General features: G+C 40.0%; 1 protein-coding gene and 1 pseudogene across 1 annotated transcript in view; both read right to left on the bottom strand.

The window, feature by feature from the left end:
* MARCHF3 (membrane associated ring-CH-type finger 3) overlaps positions 1–23,266 on the bottom strand; it is a 144,594-nt gene that overhangs the window by 58,898 nt on the left and 62,430 nt on the right. The window lies entirely within an intron of this gene.
* Positions 19,166–20,514, bottom strand: LOC118974960 (60S ribosomal protein L9-like; annotated as a pseudogene).

Here is a 23,266-nt window from a genome sequence, read left to right as displayed (position 1 = left end):
GAATCTATTTTAGAGACATAATCAGAAATATAAACAGTATTCCTTTCTAGTAGCACAAGACAGTTGTTGAAAATTTGGGGAAAGGTGAAGTAGAATATACCGATATAATGGATCATTAGTAGGGCTATTAACATTGCTTTTATAATAGATGTTTAATGGCACTGAAAAATAAAATACAAGGCTATGTGAAAAAAAGTATGATATAAAATATTTATATCTATAATTTCAACTACCGAAGAGAAAGATGATATATCCATATATAAACAGTGGTTCTCTCTGGGTAGTAAGTTATTCTTATTCTACTTTTATTGTTTTTTTTTGTATTTTTAAAATTTTCTAAAATGAAATATATTTTGATCATACCTAGAAAAATAAATAAATAAATAAATAAATAACAATATCTAACCCTCCAAAGAAGAAGTTTATTAAATCACCTCCTAAGACAACAAAACTGAACCAGAGCAAGCCTACCAAAATTCAAAAAAAGCACATGTCACCATCATAAATAATCCAAAAAGCAATCAAGAGGATTTCCTTTATTCCATAGGTGCAGCCATGACATTATAGATATCCAGGGAAGGAAATGAGCCAACCCTCTCTAAGGCAGCCTGCTCCAGGAAATAGCTCAGTTAGTGGGAAGACGCAGGTTAGTGACTGAAAGAAACCTCCTGTGGCTTCTCCACCCGCCTTGGGGGCAGCCACAGATGTCAACAGTGGAGAGACAAAATGACCCAGACCGGAGAGTACTCTGTCTCTGTCTTTTCTTTCCCCAGATAAATACGATGTGCTTAAATTAACATTTGATTGGCTCTTTTCTTTTTCACCAGAAACATGCCAATCGGCATTAAAAATCCATATATTTCATGTGAGTCATATCCTTGCTAGAGAAGACAAATCTATAAACAGGAGCTGTAATAAACAGCCGGTTTGGGATTTATATATCCAAATTGCCTGTACATTAACTGTACATTGAAACCACATGACCTTAGAAGAGCTGGAGAATATCTTCACTTGTTTCACAAATGAGAAAATCAAAGGAAAGGAACTTCAGGATTTTTCTCAGCATCCTAAAGTGAGTGGAAGTACCTGATAGATGCATTTTTGACTCAAATTTTCTGTGATTCACTGCCACTTTTATTATTTAATGTTGATTAAGTGCCTATATGATGCAAGGTGCCATCAGTCATTCTGGCTGGGATGAAAGGGGGGTGAGATGGAAGAATAAAGGGAAATAAAAAAGTGAAAAACCTTTCTCCCCCCAAAGTTAGAGTTAACAAAGTAGGTGATTTCTCCAGTTATGACAAGCATATTCCCGAAAACTCCTGAGTTTCCTAATAACCCTGAGTACAATTGGATACTTAAATAAAAAGTACACGTTCTTCTGATGAGACTCAAGTTTCGAAATAGGAAGAATTCTTTGTATTTAATGATTTGGCGACACAGTGTAATGGCTGCAAGATTTCATGATTTCAGCAGCTATCACTGCCATTGATGAGTATCTCGGGTTTTTTCAATTCACACTTTACTAATTTAGAGGACAATAGAGCACAATTCTTATCTCTGTTGATCTGATTCTACAGAACTTAATCAGTTTCCTTAGAATTTCTGAAGTCTCCTGTTATGGACGAAACCCCTTCATGTGTGTGAGTCATCATACACTTTTCTAGGCATCACGCCTCCTCTACTTCCCATCTTGTGCAATGATTTAATTGTCCCCCATGGCCCTTTAGAACTGTAGGCAAGAAAGTTCTGTGAGCTGTCCTACTGAATTACAGGAAATGAGAATCTGGTTTGAGGGAAAACAACTCCACATGTGCTTGACTATGAAGAAAATGTAGTATTTCCTCAGTTTTGCAGAGGCTAAAAGAAAAAAATTTCCTGATTTCTTAAAAACAATAAGAAACATGATACAGTGATCTCCTTTGCTATTCAAATCAGGTACTTAGAAGTGGGGAAGTCTAAGGTTGTCCGTTCCTTGAATGCACATGAGTTGTGTGGATATACTAGTCACTAAAGTTGCAAATGGTTCTTTTTCTCAGAAAACCTTAGGAAGGTTGCCAGAGGATTCCCTGTTTTTGGATAATGTATAATAACAGCATAGGTACAAATCCCTGTTAGCATCCAATTGTACAACAAACATAATTTTATGCTAGGGTTAATTTCAGCAGATGACCCTCAACTTAAACACTATCTTTATCATTTCTTCATTGACAGATCCATACCCTTGGGTATGTTTTCCTTGTAGGAAAAGGCGAGGACCAGTGTCTCATCCGTGTAATCTCCCATCTCATGTTCTTTCCTCCTCCTTTGAAAGGAAGGCTTCACTAAGTGGTCACAGTGGGCCGGGGTGGATGAAAGGCCTCAGGAGTGGGTGGGATGGGAGAACACTGATTACCACTCCCCCGGCTACTACTGGTTCATTTCCTTCTTATCCCCCAATTCCTTCCTACATCATCCATGCTGGGTGACCAACCTTCAGTATGATTCCTTTTGGAACATGGTACAGTATTAATAAATACAATAGAGAACTGCAATTATATTGGAAGAACTGGAAGAAATTCCTCTTAGTGCTTTGAAAATGATTATAATTATGAAAAATAGTTATAATTTTAACAGTCAGAGATGCTTCTGGTCTAATTGTATTTAAGCCCCAAATCTAAGACTTTAATAGAAAGGTGATCCAAATACAGCTGATTCTTGTTATTTGAGGTGGTTATGTTCTGTAAATTGCCCAAAACACTGAATCGGTAAATACTGACTCCTGCGGGAAATATGCGGTTAGCTTCCTGCAAGCCTCTGGTCCCATTTTCATTAAATGATCAATATGTAACCTTGTCTTATGTGTGTTTCTGTTTAAAGACACATTATTTAATATATAGTTGAGTCATTAACATCGAATTCAGGACCAATAATGCTATAATTCATATCTGAGTGAAACTCATCTAACATCTAAGATAGGTAATGAAACTTAAGTAACTTATATTTTCTCCATGAGGCACATCACAGCCTTCTTGTGCTTAGGAACACTGAACAGCACTTTAGTACTATGCTTGAAAGCCATTTTAATGGGCAAAATTACTGACAAAACCCACAGAAACAGATCGCGAAAAAGACACTGGTTTCCGTTGTGAGAGCAGAAACAAGACGGCAGGGCGTCAGCTGGAAACGCGTGTGTTGGGTGACTCGAGGCTTTCACCCCTGTGCAATACCAGATATTGTTGCTGGTTTACACACCCATGGTGCTGGCTCACATTCAAGGTTGCCGTCTTCTGCCTCGTGCTCTGGTCCAACCTGTAACCCCCTCGCAGCTATCTTTGAGCTGGAGATGAAGCCTTTTTGAGCATGTTTAGCTATTTAATCACATTATGGCTTTCAAAAAATAGAACCCTTTCCACTGTTCCCTGTGTGGTTGGTTTAAGGAGCAATAAAAACCTTCAAATCTCAATAAAGCTATTGTTGTATTTACCGATAAAACCTTAACTTCTTAGGGATTTACTAGTTATTCTAGGTCAGTAGTCAGCAAATCTTTTCTGTAGAGGGCCAGATAATAAATATTTTAGGTTTTGAGGGCCAAGGATCTCTGTCACAACTACCCACCTCTGCCACTGTGGCATGAAAACAGCCGAAGACAACAGGGAACAAATGACTATTAAAACACCGCAAACAGCCCTGGTTGGTGTAGCTCAGTGGATTGAGTGCAGGCCTGTGAACTAGAGGATCACAGTTCAATTCCCAGTCAGGGCACATGCCTGGCTTGCAGGCCAGTTCTCTGCAGGCCAGTTCCCAGCAGGGGATGCACTAGAGGCAACCATACATTGATGTTTCTCTCCCTCTCTCCTTCCCTTCCCCTCTAAAGATAAATAAATAAAATCTTTTAAAAAATAAAATAAATAAATAAATAAATGTTTTTTTTTAAACTTCAAACAATACTTTATTTATGGATACTAAAATATGAAAGTCATATAATTTTCATGCCACAAAGCAATAGTCTTTTTTAAGTTTTGTAAAAGAAAACTATTTTAAAATATAAAAACTATTGTCTTTATATTTTTGTCCTAAAGGAGTTTACTTTCTTAAGTGAAGACTGTGGACACAGACATACGGATGAAACACAGACAACTACACAGCGGACATGATGAGCCAACGGTGGAGGATTTGTATCAGATGGAGTTTAATGTCTCTGTACATTTTACTCACAACTGTACTTTGAAAAGCATGTCATAGGCATGCAAAGCCACGGTGAATTTACATGGAGAAGGGAAATTATCAGATCTTTCACTAAGAAAAGCCCAGTAGTCATTGGCTTTCCTGCTAAGTCTGTGACTATCTCAGCAGGTTTCTCACACATTTGAACCTTCCTCAGAAACACTTACTACAACACTCTTGAGCTCAGATGCTGGGTGGCATTGTATCCCTACTCATAAGGGCAGCGTGACGCTATTGGCAAGGTTTTCTTTTCCTATGATTTACATCAATACAGGAGGCTAAACGACCTCAGCGTCTTAAAGGAACCATCGGTGGGGGGTGGAGAGAAGGCAATAAAAGACATAAAAATAATATTGAGTGTTCGCTCAACCTTAAAGCACTGCTTTAAGCCACTAGCATGTATTATCTCATTTAATCCTTACAACAATCCTTTGAGGCAGGGACTATTTCTTAAAAAACGTATTAATAGTAGAAAATGGTGGCCCCAAAGGGCTACAGGGACGAGGTCACACAGCAAAGCGGTAGAACAGGATTTGAACCCAGGTATCAGACTCTGGACCCCTGCTCTTGACTACTCACAATCCCACCTCCCAGTACAGTTGGCCCTGCATACCAGCAGGTTCCACATCTGCAAATTCTAACAACTTTATATATATGTATGTATGTACATAAAAAGTTACATGGTTCCTGACAATTACTTTGTAGTTAGGTCTATAATGGTTGCGTCTGCACTGAACATGTACAGACTTTTTTTCCTTGTCATTATTCCCTAAAAAATACAGTATAGCAACTACTTATATAGCATTTACATTGTATAGAGTATTATAAGTAATCTAGAGATGGCTTAAAGTATCTCTTTATATGGGAAGCCCTGATCAGTATGGCTCAGTTGGTTGTTGACTGGGTGTCTCTCTGCAAAGTGAAAGGCTTCTGGTTTGATTCCTGGTCAGAACACAAGCCTGGGTTGTGGGTCTGCTCCCCAGTTAGGCTGTGTATGAGAGGCAACTGATGGATGTTTCTCTCCTTCCCTCTCTCCCTCCCTTCTCCTCTCTCTAAAAAATAACTAAATAAAATCTTTAAACTATATGGGAAGATGTGTGTAGGTCATATGCAAATACTACACCATTTTATATAGTGGACCCTCACATCCTAGATTTCGGTATCCTCACAGGGGCAGAAGGGTTCCTAGAACCAATATCCCTAGGATAATGACAGACAACTGTACTAAATGTCCTCATCATTCTTGGCTCTGTCACTCACTTGGTATTCTGTTGCCCAGAATCTGTGTTAGATGTTCACACACACAACACTGCCCAGGCCTGGACAGTCTTCCTCCGTCCCTGCACCATCACCCTCCCTACTCCCAGTTCCTGCGTGTGTCTAAGCAGCTGCTTTCACACCCCGAGAAGGTATGTGGATGTAGGAAGCCACTTGAATAGTAAAGGAATGTGGGGCTGGAACTCAGGAGACCTTGGTTCTAGCTCAGGTGTGAACTCTGTGACCCTGGAAAGACCACTTCACCTTTGGGCGACAGTTTCTTCATCTCCTAAATAACATTTATCTTTATGACATTTTTGCAAAAATGGTCAAATGATATAATGTATGTGGAAGCATTTTATAATCTAAAAGGAAGGGGTGATTGTATGTTTATTACATACAGTCTTCATCCTTTTCTCTCCAATTCCTTCCTTACTCATTGTGAAGAAGCAATACATTTGATAACCTTAATATTTCTCAGAAGAGCAACCCTTTTCTTGCCTGCCACCTTCTTCCTCTTTTTTTTTTGTTCACTGAGGAAATACTCAGTGGTCAGCAAGACAAAGGCGAGTTTTCCCCTTCCCTGGTCAGACTCCACTGGTGTGCTAGAGCCTGCTTCTACCATCTCACTGATATCTTTCCAACCTTACGTTCAGTGAAGCCATAACAATGGCCTAGAATTCGCTACAGTTGGAAGTATTTTACACTATGGAAACCAGCAGATGCTACAGGTCATTCCTCTCCTCCTCCCTTTTCCCTCAGAGAACTGGTTGTTGAACATTTATCAGTGTCAGATGGGGAAGCAAAATACTAAGATGGCACAGGTGCTGGAAGGGAAACAGAAGAGACGAGTCTGGGAGCATATAGGGAGGCACTCACCTGGTTGTGGTGGGTGGGCAGAAGCATTCAGAGAAGGTGTCCTGGAGAAGTGAGGCTTAAGCTGAGCCCTAAGTAATGAGAGGAGCTAGCCAGGCCAAGGGGAGGGAGAAGAGAGTTCCTGGGAGAGGTAACGCTAAGCCCCAGGGTGTTAGAGCAGCTGAAGGAAATTCCTGTAAGGCTCTAGTGCGAAGTAGGAGGGAAGAGAGAAGAATAAAGCCTGAGAGGTAAAAAGTTCAACTTGACCCTGAGAGCAGTGGGTGGCTACCAGTGGGCTTTGAGCAGGCAGGGTCAAGGTTATGAGAGTGGGATTGTGTTGGGTGACATTTGAATTCTGGCTCTGCCAGCTGGGGACTTCAGACAAGCTTCTTACTTCAGCTGAGTCTCCTCTGTACAAGGAGGGTCACTACAGTGCTCAGACCTTCTGGGGTGGTTGTGAAGCTGCAGGTAAAGTGCCCAGCACCATGTCTGGCTCCTCAGACTTGCTGGGTGGGCATCCAAGCCCGGGGTAACCCCGGAGCAGATGCACACGATACACCCCTGCTCACTCAGCTAGTTTACGGCAGTGGTCTTCATACTCTGGGTGGTGACCCACTGTAGGTTGTGAAATCAATTTAGTATGTCTTGAGCAGCACACACACATGAAAGATATAGAATTCAATGAAAATGGATTAAAAAAACAACACTGCCATCCATTGAATGTTGCAAGGTAAGTTTTGTGTTTGTGTATGTGGCTGGGGGCGGGGTTGCCTTGTGAAATTTATTCCTGAGGGCTGCTGTTAAAACGTGTGAGAGCTCCTTGCTTTGGTTTCAACAGGAAACTTCCTGTGAGCTTTGGGGCACAAAGTGGGGAGATATGACAAGCCTGGCCAGCATTGCTTTCTCCTACTTTGGGAGATGAAATGTCTCAGTTAGGAATTTATGGCCCTGGGTTTCTGAGGCTTTTTAGCTTCCAATAAAAAGATGCTCCTTGGGCCAGGTAGGAGCATCTGTTGTTGTTTGTTGTCTAGCAGCCAGGGTAATTGACAGACCATGCAGGTGACCAAAAGCCAAAGGCCAGGAAAGGAGAGTGTTTCTTCTAAGTAGGGGTAAGTCTGTAAATGAGCAGGGAGGGATACTAAGGACCTCCAACTGCTTTGTTGTTACTAAGGTCAGCATGGACTGCGAGTCAAACTCCATCACTAAAAGTCCCCAAATTCAAGTCAGTGGTGTGGTGCACAGGGAACTGAGAAGTGAAATTGACATTTAGCTTGGTGTGTCCCAGAAAGATAATTGAGTATGTGAATAAATTTTAGTATAATTTATTTTCAACATATGTCAAAACATATCCAATTTGCCCTTTGGAGTTGCAAAAACAATTTGGCATTTCTTTTTCCTTTGCAATTTAAAAAATGGAAGGTAATGGCAGATGCCTGGTCAGCGTTTGGGAGGGGGGGGGGAAACAAGCAACACATCACGTGATGATTTAGTTTCCTTGAGTTCCCACAGGTGCATTCTCTAGGCATATGCAATTGGCACTAGATTATCTGCCGACATTTATTGACAAAGGAATTAATTTTCCCCAAGGATGTTTGTTAAAGTCCGTTCTTTACAGGAAGTTGCAGCAGAATATCCAAGCTCATTCACTTTCCCTTTCCTCCTTTTCCTCCTGACAAAAGTGGCTTAAAATAACCTCTGGGGCCCTTGATTTTACCGAAGGAGGTGAAGGAGCAAAAGCCTAAAAGAACACTTTTGCCCTATGCAGGTCATCACATGCCCAGTTTAGGTAGTCACTAAAGTCACACTATTAGAGGCCACCTATCATGTGGGTTGAGGAGGATGTGTCCATGGGGATGGTGGTGGGGGGAGGAGCAGCTAATGTGAGAACAGATACCCTAAACAGGACAAGTGTGTATTTGGTCAGAGAAGACATCCCTATCAATGACCAGCAGTTGCCCACTTCTTTGCCTAACTGCATCTTCCTTTCATTCTCACTCATCAAAATCGTTTTTAGTGGAGGAAGAAAGCAATATACACTTCCTGCATCAGTAAAACAAAGCCGAGCCAAGAACTGCCCAGTTCCCTTCCCAAGCACATCCGAGAGCCCTTCTCACTGGGCCCAGGGTGGGCTACTGCAGGGCCCTGAAGCTACCTTCGATGGGACTGCCCAGTTACTCACTCCATCTGTTAACTGAGCATCCACTGTGCACACCAGACTAGATTTTGTGCAGAAACACGAAAGAAATAGAGAAAATTTTTCCCCTGATAACCTCTATACTCCCTGAAGAAACAAAAACACTGAATGAAAGAACACATGACAAGGTAAGCAGTTCTCAGAGACCCTGAAGGGACATGTGGCAAGTACACTGGTTTCTCCTCATTTTCCTTCTAGTCCTCAGAGGAGTCACAGAATCCCCAGCACAATTCAAGGGCAGATGTTATAGAAGGTTGGGATCAGAAATGCAAAGGTATTTACAGAGAATAATTAGGTTGGGATTAAGTGATCTCAGGAAGAAAAGATTGAACCTTTCAGAAATCCCTGGGGTCTCAGGGAGAAGCAGCAATGACTAAGATACAGGAGGTGGAAGAAGTAAAGAAGATAGCTCCTATGATCCTACAAGTTTATCTTACAAGGGGACCAACTGGTTAAAGAAACTCTGTACACCCACATGATGGACTTCTGTGTTATGCATCCGCTCTGACCCATCACCTCCTACCTTTCCAGCTCACTCCCTTCAGTAACCCACCTCCAATAATCTTTTCATTTCCTCGGGACCTCCAACCCATTGATTCTAGAACATTTTCCCTCTCCTTCACCTCCTTAATGTCCTTTCTTTCCTCCTAACCCGGTTTACACAAATGGCCCATTATCATAATTAATCCCTTGCACGTACCCACAACTCCTTTACCTCTCTTTCTGGTCTAGTCTCTTGGTGAAACCATGATCCAATTCTTTGCCAACTCCATTCCTGGGTCTTTCCTGTTGAACATGGCTTGGGAGAAACACACCACTGCTTTGAATGAAAATTGATGACCACAAGACTCATAAGCCTTAAGTGCTGCCCAGTAATCATTCCTCACTCCATTCCTTTACATATTGTTACTGTCCTTGACAATGATTTCACACTGACTTTTTCTCCCCCTCAAACGTCCAACATGTTCCCCCCTCTCCTCATTTTCAAGTGCTGACCTTGCTTCCTGATTCATGGAGAAAAGCGAGACAATCCTAAGAAAATGTCCACCGACCCCAACCACCCTATCTCCTCCCCTACTGGAACCTGTACACGGTGATTCTCTGCCTCTCTACCTGCCCCATCGGTGAAGCACCTGTGCCTTCTATTCTCCATTTGTGCACTAGATCCTAACCCATTACAGGTTCATGTTCTCTACAGGGTTCACACTAGCAACTTTCTCCTCTTAAACATCATCAATTTCTCCTACTGAACCATTCATTACCAGCAGTGCACACACACACACACACACACACACACACACACACACGGATATTTCTTCCACCACAAAAGAAAAAGGTCCCTCTTTTCCTCTACTTCTTCTGTAGCAATTACCTCATTTTTCTGGTCCCCTTGAAGCAAATTTCCTCACATGGGAGTTTCTTCATTTATCTCTTCCCATTATCTCTTTTTAAGCTTTATTAAGGTCTAATTGAAGTACCCTACAGTGCACAAATTTAAAGTGCACTGATCAGTTTTGATATATGTCTGCACCATGAGACCATTACCACAATTAAGATGATGAGCCTATCCATTACTCTCAAGAGTTTCTTTCTCTCTTACAGCCAATGCAATCAGCCTTCGCCACCACCACTCCAAAGAAACTGCCCATCAAGGTCAGTTATCTCCACGTTGCTAGAGCCAGCAGTCAACCATCTTATTTGACTTCTCTGCAGCATTTGATCTAATTGCTTTCTTCTTCCATTTTCACGCACTTTCTTCACTTGGCTTCCAGGATACAGTCCTTGATTGGGTTTCCTTCTCCCTCACGGATGCCCTTTTTAAATTCTCCCATTCTCACTATCGCCTTATGCTAGAAAGCCCAGGGTTTAGTCCTGGGTCCTCTTTTCCTCTCTATCGACACCCAATCCCTTCAGAATCCTCCACATGGTTAATCCCAAGTTTATATCTCTATCCCAGATCGCTCCCCTCTAATCCACACTTGCATATCCAGTTGCTTATTTAACATCTTGTGGCTGAGTACAAACGTCTCAAATTTAACATGTCAAAGCCAAACTTCTAAACCCACAACAACGGCTCTACCTGCAGTCATCTCCATCTCAGTTAGTGGCACCTTCCCCCTTCCAGACACTCGGCTGCCAAAAGACTTGTAGTTATTCTTGATTCTTTTCTTTCTCTTACCACTATCATCAAATCCAACGGAAAATCTAGTTGGCTGCACTTTCAAAACATATCCAGAATCTAACCACTTTGACTGCCCCACTGCGTCCCCCCTGGTGTGGGCCATTATTATTTCTTGCTTAAATCACTCCAATGGTCTCCTAATCTTCCTCCCTCTATAGTCTGTTCTCCACAAGGCAGCCATGGTGATTTTCTGAGAAATGAAGCCAGGTCACAACATCCCTCTGCTCAAAACTCTCCGATGGTCCCCATGTCTCTCAGAATAAAAGCTAAGGTTTTTACAATGATCTAAAGGGCCCTCACATTCCAGCCCTGCTGCCATCCTCTCTCTGACTCTGCCTTTGGTTCACTGGGGCCATTCCAGCGACAGGACCCTCCCTGCTGTGCTGTTCACCTGCCTTTCACCGGCTGTGCCTTGTACTTCACATGCTTTCTGCCTGGCATAGCCACTTTGGAAAACAACCTGGAAATTTCTCAAAAAGTTAAACATACAGTTACCGTACGACCCAGCAATTCTACTCCTCACACACACCCAGTAGAATTAAAAATGTGTATTCTCATGCAAACTTACACATGAACATTCAAAGCAGCATTGTCCATAATAGCCAAAGAGTGGAACTAAATCAAATATTCATCAATGAATGACTGGATAGACAAAATGTGGTATATCTACACAAAGGGAGATTATTTGGCCATAAAGGAGATAAAGTAATGATATATGCTACAACCTGGAAAAACCCTGTAGGCATTAAGTGGAGGAAGCCAGACACGAGAGGCCACATATTACATGATTCTATTTGCGTGAAATGTCTAGCACAGGTGAACCACAGTTTAGTGGTTTCCAGGGGCTATGGGAGAAGGCAGTGGGGAGTGACTGCTAGAGGATACAGGGTTTTTTAGGATGTGATGATAAGGTTATGGAATTAAGTAGAGGTGATAGTTGCACAACTTTGTGAATACACTAAAAGCCACCGATCTGTACACTTTAATAAGAGAGCAATTTTATGGTATGTGAGTTATATCTCAGTTTTATAAGAGCTTCCTCCCAGATACCTGTCTGGATTACTCCTTTACTCCACCGTAGCTTGGCTCAAATGTCATTTTCTCAATGAAAACTTCAATCACCCTACTGCCCTTCTAGCCCTCCTGATCCCTGTATTCTGCTGTATCAGTTCATCCAGGTGGTCTATGTCCACTCCCAACATGACATATACTTCACTCACTGTGTTTATTGTTATTTCCCCCTACTGAAACGTAAGCTCCACAACTTCAGGGATTTTGTCTGCTTGTTCACTTACATAGTACAACTGTCTAGAAAAGTGCCTTGTACAACAATAAATATTGGTTGAATAAATAAATGAATACCAAGCACACAGTAAAATTAATAATGCAGAAGAATATTAGATCATATGGAATAAGTCATATATTCTTAAATTTAAAAAGATTACCAAACAATATATAACATATATGTATGATCCCCAAATTGTTAAGAAATGAAAAAATGTACCACACGTAGAAGGTATATTGGGAGAATGCGATACATTAAAATACATCTCTGGGTGCTGATAGTATAGTTAGTAATTAATTTATGTTTTAAAAAATGTGCTCATATTTTCTAAACTCACAAGTTTTTGGATCAGTAAGACTTGGGATCTAATCTACAGTCATGTAATTCTGAGCAAGTTATTCAGCCTCAGTGACTTAGTTTCCTCATCTGTGCGTGGAGATAATAGTACTAACTTAACTGGACTATTTTAAAGATTAAATGAAATAATACATGTAAAACACTCAGCACAGTGTTTGGCATATAATAGGCACTCAGTAAATGTTAAGTATTATTAATCTCTTCAAATACTGTACTTCTTCTTGTCTTTATTTGGAACACTTTCTAAAACAGTATTTTATTGTTTATGCTATTACAGTTGTCCCCACTTTTTTCTGGAGCACTTATTAATCAGACATTGGACCCCTAAGGCTGGGTGTCCCTGCTTAACAAGTTTTCCCTTGTATATGTTATTGTCTTGTCTTTTTGTTCTACAGTTTATGAGGTTGACTTGACTTTTAAACTCAGTAAATAAATTTTAAAAATTTCATCTACCATAGTCTTGATTTCTACTGTTTTCCTTTTACTTTATAGGTGTTTATAAACAATAAACATTATTGCTTTATTAAATTTGTACCATAGGATACATATTCAAAGATCGTTTTGTTCACTCAACACCATATCTGAAATCTGTCCATGTTGATACATATGGATCTAGTTTACAGCGTGGGGCAAAGGTAGGTTTACAGTTGTGAGTACAGGAAACAGAGTTTATTCTTGTGCTGTTATTATTAATTATTGTATTATTGTCCATACAAACAACTGTAAACCTACTTTTGCCCCATGTACCCTGTATTCATTTTTAACTGCTGTGTTTCTCTGTATTTATTCATTTAATGAATATTTATGTGCACCAACAATGTTCCTGGAACTGTGCTGGTTGGTGGCTGAGAACACAGCAATGAAGGAAACAAAATATGAACCTGGGAAATTCATTGCATTTTTCCTCCATTAACAAACATTAGCAGCCCTGGCTGGTGTAGTTCAGTGGATTGAGTGTGGGCCTGAGAACCACACGATCGCGGTTCGATTCCCAGTCAGGGCACATGCCTGGGTTGCAGGCCAGTTCCCAGCAGGGTACTCACGAGAGGCAACCATACATTGATATTTCTCTCCCTCTCTCCTTCCCTTTCCCTCTAAAGATAAATAAATAAAATCTTTAAAAAAACCCCAAACCTCCAAACATTAGGTTTTGCCATGACAAAGATGCTTCAGTGAATGTCCCTGGAAAGGTCTTCTGCTACAAACGCTTTTCTAGGGAATATGTTGAAGGGTGAAACTGCTTCTTCCTAGATCACATTTTCAACTTTACCAGGTATTGCCAGCTTGTTTTCTAAAGTGGTGTGGGGGTTGCACGCCAAGAAACTCTGGAAAATTCTCCATTCTATTCATCTTGCCCAATGTGTGAACAGCCATACTTCATTTCTGCCCTTCTGGTGGGTGAGGAATGGTATCCCTGTTTTGGTAAGCATCTCTCCTAATTGTCAGTAAGAATAGAATCTCTTCTTATATTAATTGGTCCTTGAAATCTCCTTTGCCTGCTGCTTCAAGGTACCCTGTTCATTTCTGTAGTCAGTTGTTCATCTTTTTTATACTGATTTGTAAGGTTTCTCTGGCTATATAGTCTGGAAACCAACATATTTGCTCTTTTATGTGTTGAAATATATTTTTCCAGTTCAGGGTTTGTGTCTTAACTTTATAATGGCTTTTGCATAAAAGAGTTTTACTTCTTAATGTAATCTTTCCCTTTATGAACTGTCCTTTTTGTGTACTGAGAAATCATCTCTCCCCTGCAGACATAAAAATATTCTCCTGTATTTCCTTCTAATGATTCTTAAAGTTTATTTTACACATTCAGGTCCTTAATCCAGCTGTATGAGGTGAGGTATTAATCTATTTTTCTTTTTTTCATGATGAGAGCTAAATCATGTATTAAATAATTCTTCCTGTTCTCACTTATTTTTAACATCTTGTCTACCCTCTGCCAAGTCCTTGCACATATCTTGGAGATGGTTTTTGAAGTGTTTATGTTGTTACAATGAGTAGATCTGAGATTTCAGTCAGATTCTTTTTAGAAGCAGTTCTCTTCTGTTCCTAAATTTCCTATCTTTCTCTCAATCTCACAACTTCTCCTGTCTTCACTTACACTGACCATGTTTTTAAACCCATCTGTTTGTTTACAGATGAAGAAACAAAGACACAGAGATCATATACTTATTATCCAGGTTCACATAGCAACACAGCAATCTTTGGCCAGGTGGTATCTCATAGTGGTTTCGATGTGCATTCCTCTGATGATCAAGTGATGTTGAGCATCTTTACATGTACTTATTGGGCATCTGTACGTCCTCCTTGGAAAAATGTCTGTTCAGATCCTCTGCCTATTTTTAAATCAAATTGTTTTTTGCTCTTGAGTTGTATGAGCTCTTTATATATTTTCACATGTTAATCCCTCATCAGATACATGATTCACAAATATTTTCTCTCGTGCAGTTGATTGTCTTTTTATGTTGTTGATTTCCTTTGCCACATAAAAACTTTTTAGTTTGATGGAGTCCCACTTGCTTATTTTTTGCTTCTGTTGCCTTTGCTTTTGGAGACAGATCCAAAAAATCATCACCAAGGCAGATGTCATGGAGCTTCCTGCCTATTTTTCTTCTAAGAGTTTTAGTCTTACATTCAAGTCTTCTTTCATCAATTAGAATTTATTTACTTTTATTTATTTAATTATTTTTTGACAGCCAATGATTTTATATTAGATTCAGCTGTATAGCGTAATGATTAGACATTTATGTAACTTAGGAAGTGATCCCCCGGATAACTCTAGTGCCCACCTGGCACCATAGGTAGTTATCACAGTATTATTGGATTCCCTATGCTGTACTTGTCATCCCTGCGACTATTTTGTAACTACCAATTTACACTTCTTAATCTCTTTAAGTCTGTAGTTCACTCAGAGTTAATTTTGCACCAGTAACTGTGCCGTTCCCTTTTTCTCCAAAGGATTGTTGTCGCCTATGCATTTATCCTTGTCATCAGCCCTATCTGGCACCCAGGAACAGGGACCCAAAGGCTACCAGCCGTTGTTGTGGCCAACACACCAATGTGGGTGGAACGCGTGCAACAGCCCAGGTAAGAGCGGATGACCCTGAGTGCTTTTTGGAGGTCGTAGGGTGTGTTGCATTTCAGAGGAAAAGGGAACCACACGGCTACTCTCAAGGGGGGAGTGCCTATGGATGCCTCGGCCACTCTCTCAAGAGAGCACCTCGACCCTTGACTAGACAGGCTTTTATTGTTTTCCTCGGGTCTTACATCAGAGAAAGATTTATTATCTATCACATAGAATATTATTGTCTACGTTTTAGGTACAATCAAGGAAATGAAAATAACATGCAGAGGGAAATGGTGATGAGCTAATTAGCTCTGTCCTTGGGAAAATTCACACAGGCTTTGGAAATTACCTTGAAGACAGACAACACACATTTGTTGTTTTCGATTAGGGTGATGGAGCTTTAGCAAGAGCAAGCCACAACAGTCTGTATGCATTTTCTAGGCCTGATTTCCATGGGAAAACTTGGTTTGAAGGTCTGGCTCCTGCCCACCACTTCGCTTCTGTAGGTTTTCCATACAGAGGTGAGTCACATTTGCCAGACTAAAACAAACTGGTCCCCTACAGGGCATGGTATAAGATACCAGTTTATTCCATTATTTTTGTCTGTGGCCATCAAGTTTTCCCAACATCATTTATTGAAGAGACTGTCCTTTCCCTATTGTAAATTATTGCCTCTTTTGTCATGAATTGACTATATATGTATGGGTTTATTTTGGGGCTCTCTGTTCTGTTCCACTAAGTTGTGTGTCTGTTTTATGCCAGTACTGTACAGTCTTTATTGTAATTGTAAAAGTAATTTGAAATTAGGAAGTGTGATGCCTCCAGCTGTTTTTTTTTTTCCTCAAGAGTGCTTTGGCTATTTGAGATCTTCTGTGGTTCCATACAGATGTTAGGATTGGCTGTTCTACATCTGTCTTTCATCAGTGCCTTGTAGTTTTCAGTGTATGAGTCCTTCACCTACTTGGTTAAATTTATTCCTATATATTTTATTCTTTTTGGTGTAATTGTAAATGGTATGTTTTCTTAATTTTTCTTTTGTTTTCACTGAGTTTATTGGGGTGACATCAGTTAACAAAACCATACACGTTTCAAATGTACAACTCAACAAAACATCACCTACACATTGCATTGTGCACTTATCACCCCAAGTAAAGTCTCTTTTCATCCTCATTTAGCCCTTCTTTACCCTCTTTTATGACCCCTCCCATCCACCTTTCCCTCTAGTAATCACCATGCTGTTGTCTGTGCCATTGTGTTATATATGTTATATATAACTGTCCAGGAAGTATTGAGCTATGCACTATGAAAAATAGAGACATTTACTGAAGAAGATAGAAGAAACAGTCAGTGTACATAGCACAATGATGCTTCAATCTCCTTCAAAGTAGGCACCTTGGGACCTCCTCATACAGTTCCCCCAGCATCTCTTCCACTGTTCAAAACAACTATGCAAAATCTTTTGTTGGAATTGCTATCAGCTTCCCTGTTTTATTTTCCTGAATCTCATCATTGGTCTGAAATGTCTTCCCTCTCAAAGGTGATTTTAATTTTGGTAAAAGCCAGAAGTCACAGGGCACCAAATCTCAGCTGTACGCATACTGAGTAACCTGGATAATTTGATATTTTGCCAAAAAACTCTGCATGAGATGTGATACATGAGTGGACATATTCTCATGATGAAGCTGCCAATCACCAGTTACCCATAGCTGCAGCTGTTTTCACTGTACTGCATTGCTCAACTAATGAACACTGAGGTAGTGCTCCTTATTAATTCTTTGGCCCAGAGGGGTGTACTCATGATGTACAACACCTTCCCAATCAAAAAACACAGTTAACATGGTCTTGATTTTGCTGTGACTTTGAAGCATTTGTGCCACACATTTATTTGTGCTACACTCATTGCATCATCCTTGAAAGCTTTCTGAATCATCCAAATACTTTCCACAGAGGAATATTCAATCTTAAGGCAACATTTGATGCAGATTTGTTGCTCTACTCACTCAGTCATTTTGAATGCAATGGCCACACAGTACACATGTTCACTCAAGGGCGTCTACCACCCCCACTGATCAGTATGGTGAAGTCATCATTGTTCATGTATGTGCATTCCAGTCCACTCTCCATGGCTGCCAGGTTACATAGATGTTGTGGAAACCATTCTTGTTATTTTAACAACAGCTGGACTTTTTCCAGACAGACCTCGTATATCCAGCCTGAGAAGTGATGCTTCAAGGAACACAGGGAGTCCCTGACTTAGTAGGTCTCCTGGTTCCTTGACCAGGAACTACAAAAATCAGTCCACTTTTTCAGATGAACAAACGATCTTCTTATGCATTAATCTAAATTTTTATTAACTACTACAGTTTGCAGGCAAATCCAATCAATAAGAAGAAGGTATCATACGCAGATAGGGAAAATAAAGGAAGTTGGGCGAGGTGTGCAGAAGGGACCACAGTGCGCAATCACCAACTCCAGTCTCTAAGAGCTCGGAGATTTTTTTCCCTTCATCTCTTCACCTTTTTTCACCCAGCACCCAGCCCCCTCCCCTTTGACAGCTGTCAGTCTGTTCTATGTATCTATGCTCTGTTTCTATTTTATCTGTTAAATTATTTTGTTCATTAGACTCTACATATAAGTGAGATCACATGGTATTTGTCTCCATGATTGTCTTATTTCACTTAGCATAATACTTTCCAGGTCCATCAATGCTGCCACAAAAGGTATGATTTCCTTCTTTTTTGTAGTAGAGTAGTATTCTATTGTACAAATATACCAGAGCTCTTTTTTTTTTTTAATTCTCACCTGAGGACATGCCCATTGACTTTAGAGAGAGAGGAAGGGAGAGAAATAGAGAGAAAAATCAATATGAGATGGAAATATTGATCAGTTGTCTCCCATATGCACCCTGATTGGGAATTGAACCCACAACTCAGATGTGTGCCCCAATTGGGAATCAAATCTGTAACATTTAGGTGCATGGGACGATGCTCCAATCAAATGCAAATGAACCAACCACCTGGCTAGGGTACCACAGCTTTTTATCCACTTAACTACTGATGGGCACTTGGGCTGTTTCCAGATCTTGGCTACTGTAAATAATGTTGTAATGAATATAAAGGTCCGTACATTCTTTTGAATTAGTGTTTTGGGTTTAATTTCTCTTTATGATAGTTTGTTGTTAGTATATAGAAATACAACAGATTTTTCTTGCATTTTAAACTGTATCTTGCAACTTTACTAAGTTTGTTTATTACTTCTGACGGTTTATTTTTGTGGAGTCCTTAGGGTTTTCTATATAGGAAACCATGTCTCCAACAAATAGTGACAGTTTTACTTCTCCCTTTCCAATTTGGTTGCCTTTTTTAAAAAAGACTTTATTTATTTATCTTTAGAGGGGAAGGGAAGGAGAGAAATATCAATGTATGGTTGCCTCTCATGAGTCCCCTGCTGGGAACTGGCCTGCAACCCAGGCATGTGCCCTGACTGGGAATCGAACCTCGATCGTGTAGTTTCCAGGCCCGAGCTCAATCCACTGAGCTACACCGGCCAGGGCTGCCCTTTACATCTTTTATCCGATACTATGTTGAATAAAGGTCTGATACTATGTTAAAAGTTGTTCTTAATCTTAGATGAAAAGCTTTTGGCTTTTCACTGTTGAGTATAGTGGAAAAACTTTCATTTTTTCATTATTGAGTAAACTGTAGGCTTATCACGTGTGGCCTTTTTTATGTTGAGGTATGGTATAGTCTATGGTCCTTTTAATGTATTATTGAACTTGGTCTGCTGATATTTGGTTGTAGATTTTTGCACATATGTTCCTTGGAGATAATGACCAGTAATTTTCTTTTCTTGTGGTGTCCTTGTCTGACTTTGGTATCAGAGTAATTTTGCCTTCATAAAATGAGTTTGGAAGTGCTCTTTCCTCTTCAATTTTTGAAAGAGTTTAAGAAGGATTCTTATTAGTTATGCTTTGAATGTTTGGTAGAATTCACCAGTGAAGCTGTCGGATCCTGGACTTTTATTTGTAGGGAGGTTTCTGATTATTGATTCAATCTGCTTACCAGTAATCAGTTTGAGATTTTCTATTTCCTCATGATTCAGTCTTAGAAAGTTGCAGATTTTGAAGAATTTATTCATTTCATTTCTCCTAGGCGATCCAGTGTGCTAAGATGTTAATAATAGGGGAAGCTAGGTAGGAGGTATATGGGGGCTTTCTGTACTATCTTTGTTACTATCTTTGTAATTTTTCTATAATTCTAAAACTGTTCTAAAAATAAAGTTTAAATAAAAAATAATCACACTTTATATAAATATGGAAAATAATTTCTGGGTGTTCTTTTTCCCCCTAATATGTGGCTTTCATTGAATCTTTAAAATACCACAGCTGAGTCTGAGGACTCATTCAGCATCTTGCTGTTTCTAGACCTGGACACCTCGGCCTGCTGAACTGAGCCTTTTTCAGAATCATAGTTACCATCCAAAAAGTTTCTGATTGCTTTGTTTTTAACTGTTGTGTCTTGCTGAACCAAAGCAGCTGAACTCGATACACATTCAATGTTGTTTCCTTCAAGAATCAACTCATTTTGGGGGGCTTGAAATACTGAAAAAGCAACAAGTAACTCTTCCAACCCTGTGGATATATTTTCATCCAAGAAATTTCTGATTTTAACATGAGAACCATCTTCGTGAATAACGATGTTGATGGGGAAGTGAGAGTACATGGACCTCATTTTGTAACCAAAGCCCAGGGTCACACCCTTGATCCTGTTCTGTACGTGACTGCAGATAGTGTGAACAGTGGCCAGGCCTTTCTAATGCCCCACCATTTGTCAATGAGAGCCTCTTCCTTTTGTTTCCAAGGGGACTGGGTTCTACACTGATGCGACTGAAGTCCTCCAGCAGGCTGCCTCTGGGGCCCTTCACAATAACTACTCAGCCCTTCAGAGTGATGTTGACATTTTGGGGGATGTCGAAAGTCTGATAGCTGAGAACGGTCTTCATCCTCACAGGAGATGCATCAAAGAGAGTTCCTGGGTCTTCTTAAAGCTGCAGTTACTATACTCCCAGGGAAAGCAACTCAGTAACTAACAGACAGCTAGCCCTGCTTGGTATTCCAACCAGCACTGCTTCCTGGACTAATTTCCAATGAACCTTGGTTTGTCTCCTAGGTTAGTTACGGTTCCACAGAGGGTACTGAATTATACTCTAATGTTCCTCCAAGAAAAAAGCAAGAACAAATGGATGTGAAGGGCAGCAGGAGAGTCCTGAGTTAGAGTTTTGCTGGGCTATAAAGTCAAACTATGTGATATTGTTTGCTAATTATAGTTTAAAGGGTGAGGTGACTACATATTAGTTTGGTCCAGCCTGGCTTCAGCCCATTTTGGAGTACCTCAGGCAAGAAAGTGAATTTATACATTTTCCAGAATTCCTAAGAGTTTTTATAGGTTAAGTAAAAAATTTCCATAGGCCACAGGTAGGAACAAGTGGTACCAGTCACACAGAACTTGCTCATTAAATTGTCTATAGTCCTTGCCATTCTCTCTATCAACATATGATTTATTAATTTTGCTCCAAAGATTTGAGTTCAGGCAGCATAAATCATGAATAAGTATTAGTTTAACAGTCACAATGCTCCATGGGATAAAAGTCAGGTGAAGAAAACTCAAAACTGTCACAATGTGAAATAATATGACAGTTGTATCAATATTTGAAAATTGAAATGATATTCAATACCCTTATAGAGGTGGAGTATAAATCTTATTTCTGCTTTATTATGCATACTGTAAAACTTTTCTTTTAAATTCTTTATTACTATTTCCCCTTGTGAAAATGTTTTGAAAAGCAAATCTAAGATTATCCCAATCTGCCTCCAGCTATTAAGCAACACCAGACACTGCCCTCCTGCTACTGCTTTGATAACCTAAATACTTTGGAAAAACAATCTATCACCTGGCCCCCAAGCCGTTTATAGCAAGGATATTTGACATTTCCTTTTTGTGCATTTAAAAAAGAGAGAACTGTCTCTTGATGTGGCAAATACCAGTTTTAATATTTGAAATTGTATCGCCTTGTTTCCACTGGGTTATTCCACCTGACTCTTTAACCTTTATGAAATTCTAATTGTTTTTTTTTTAAGATTTTATTTATTTATCTTTAGAGAGGAAGGGGAGAAAGAGAGGAATATCAATGTATGGTTGCCTCCTGTGAGTCCCCTCCTGGGAACTGGCCTGCAACCCAGGCATGTCCCCCGACTGGGAATCGAACCGCGATCGTGTGATTCAGAGGCCCACGCTCAATCCACTGAGCTACACCAGCCAGGGCGAAATTCTAATTGTTTATGTACTCAGAAACATAATTGTGATTCAAAAAAATGACCAGACAATAAATACTGTGGTTAGAAGTTAAGTCCTCACCAGAATGAATTAAAAGTGGCTAGGATTGCCCTGGCTGGTGTAGCTCAGTGGATTGAGCACAGGCCTGCGAACCAGAGGATCGCGGTTCAATCCCCAGTCAGGGCACATGCTTGGGTTGCAGGCCAGTTCCCTGCAAGGCCAACTCCCAGCAGGGGACGCACAAAAGGCAACCATACATTGATGTTTCACTCCCTCTCTCCTTCCCCTCTAAAGATAAATAAATAGATAAAATCTTTTTAAAAAAGTGGCTAGGATTAAGGACAAATAGCTCATTATTCAGGTGACTCAATTTTCTATTATTTATATTCTAGTCTTATGTAGGTGATGGCATAGTTAGTACAGACCAGATGTGTCAGAGGCAATTCTAGCTATGACTTCATACATTCGATGACATCTCTCATTAGAAACATTTATTCCTAGTGTCTGAATTCTGGGTGGGTTGAATGAAGAAAAGGGAGAAATACAGCAAACAGAATGGAGAAAATCAAAGTCCTTCACACTAAATTCCCTCTCCACTTCACTAATGATATTTTGTTGGAAAGGTTTCAACACATTCTCTTTGTCAGAAATGAGGAACATTGATCTACATGCAGGGTTTGCATAGAGGTTATCAAAATAAAATTTTAGAGAATTGGGATGGGGCTGGATTAAGGATTTTAAATCTCTTATCAGAGATGCCAAAATCCAGAGTCAGACATCTATCTTTCAGAAATGACCACCATAAGGCCAATGAGAGTTCATGAACACCTGTTCAGGTTAAAAAAAAAGCCAAAAAACCAAAAAAAAATTGTTTAAAAGAGAATTTGTGTAATGGTTCTAGATAAATTCATTAAAGTTATTTCACAAAATAACAAAAAACAAAAACAAAAAAAGAAAGGATCATAAGAAGAGACCCTTTTTCTTTTCTTTGTGGACATTGTCATTTCTGCATGTAACTCTCGGAACGGCTCCAGCCAGGCTGCCACTGACCTGAGGATAAACATCAGCCATGGAACTGTGGAAAGAGGAAAAGAATCTAGGTGCTTGATGTTAATGTCACCGAATTTCTGAATAAACTCAGTCTGGAGCCCCCTTCCACCCCTGTCAAAAATGCCAACAGTTATGTTTACTATTTATTATAAAAATATTTTTAAAGATTTTATTTATCTTTAGAGGGGAAGAGGAGAGAGGGAGAGAAATATCAATGTACGGTTGCCTCTCGTGTGTCCCCTGCCAGGAACCAGGAACTGGCCTGCAACCCAGGCATGTGCCCTGACTGGGAATTGAACCTCAATCCTCTGGTTTGCAGGCCCAGGCTTAATCCACTGAGCTACACCAGCCAGAGCTAAAAAATATTTTTGATGAACAATAAAATTTGTTCCCTTTTTGTTCTACATTCCCCCTATTTATTTGTATAACTACAGATGAATTTATTTCATTAACTAGTATTGGGGAATGAACAAAACTT

Source organism: Sturnira hondurensis, unplaced genomic scaffold (genome assembly GCF_014824575.4).
Source record: "Sturnira hondurensis isolate 20B ecotype Veracruz unplaced genomic scaffold, ASM1482457v3 Scaffold0001509, whole genome shotgun sequence".
In the NCBI taxonomy this organism is placed as follows: Eukaryota; Metazoa; Chordata; class Mammalia; order Chiroptera; family Phyllostomidae; genus Sturnira; species Sturnira hondurensis.
The sequence above is the reverse complement of the archived record's forward strand: the minus strand, read 5'-3'. Positions and strand labels throughout refer to the sequence as shown.